Genomic DNA, 1,521 nt, shown 5'->3' with positions numbered 1-1,521 from the left:
GGGGCCGCCGCAGGGGCCGTGGCGACAAGGGCCGTTGCGGGGGCCGTAGCGCCAGGGGCCGCCGGCGCAGGGAGCGCGGGCAGGGCCGACTCCGGGGCGCGGCTGGGCGGTCCGCCAGAGGTGGAGGCAGGGGCGAACCGCGCTGCGGGAGACGCCGAAGGTGACGGTACCTGCTGAAACGGGAACACCAGCTCATGAAAGTACACATGCCGCGAAGTAAAAATACGGTGGGACACTGGATCATAGCACCGGTAACCTTTGGTGTTGGGAGGATAACCAAGGAAAATGCAAGGAAGCGACCGGGGTGCGAGTTTGTGAGGAGCAGTGGACGCGGTGCTAGGATAACAGAGACACCCGAAGATGCGAAGACCAGCATAAGATGGAGCCGCACCGAAGAGGAGCTGGTGAGGAGTGTAGTTCCAGCGGGAATGACAGGGGCGAATGTTAATGAGGAGGCTGGCGGTTGCGAGCGCGTCCAGCCAGAACCGAGGAGGCACGTAGGAGTGGAAGAGCAACGTGCGGACACAGTCATTAATAGTGCGAAGAAGGCGCTCGGCGCGACCATTCTGCTGAGACGTGTAGGGGCAGGTGAGGCGAAAGATGGTGTCGTGGGACGCAAGTAAATTGCGGACGACTTTGTCAAACTCCTTGCCGTTGTCAGTTTGCAAGGCGAGAATAGGATGACCGAACTGTGTGGTGGCATATGAATAAAAGGCTGTGAGTGTGGCAAGAGCGTCGGACTAGCGACGGAGAGGTAATGTCCACACATAATGAGAAAAATCATCCAATATCACCAGATAGTATAAATAGCCCGTGTTGCTAGCAACCGGGGACGTCCAAACATCACTATGCAATAACTGAAACAGAAAGGTGGAAATGTTTGTAGACTCGCTAAAGGGAAGACGAACGTGCTTGCCAAGACGGCAAGCCTCACAAGTGTGATCGTCGACCTTATTACATGAGAAAGAAAAACTCTGAAGAATCTGACGCATAACGATGGAGTTGGGATGACCGACATGGGCATGCCAAAGATTGACACTGGCGGCGAAGGCGACGAGACGACGGGTGGTGGTGGCGCCGGAGGGATGCACTGGGTGAAGCTCGTCTGGGCTATCACATCGGTGGAGTACCATCCGTGTACGGGCGTCCTTCACAGAAAAACCGATATCGTCAAATTCAACAGTGATAGGGTTCTCACGAGCAAGGCGACGAACAGAGACAAGATTAGTGACTAAATCAGGAGACACAAGAACATTAAACATATTGACTGGAGTAGAAGTAGACGGAAAAGACATATGACCGACATGTGTAATGGGTAGGGAGGAACCGTTACCAACGGTGATACGGGTGGGAGTATAAACGGGAGTGGCAGACGTGAGGTTACTGGGATGAGCAGTCATGTGAGCGGTGGTGCCCGAGTCCATGTACCAGTCACCACCGCCACCATAGGAGCTCGGTGACGGGGTGGGGTGCAGGGCAGCGAGCAGGGCCGGGTCCCACGGCGGCAGCACCTGAGGAGGG

The sequence above is a fragment of the Triticum dicoccoides genome, chromosome 7B (assembly GCF_002162155.2).
Source record: "Triticum dicoccoides isolate Atlit2015 ecotype Zavitan chromosome 7B, WEW_v2.0, whole genome shotgun sequence".
Taxonomy (NCBI): Eukaryota; Viridiplantae; Streptophyta; class Magnoliopsida; order Poales; family Poaceae; genus Triticum; species Triticum dicoccoides.
This window is presented reverse-complemented; position numbering follows the sequence as displayed.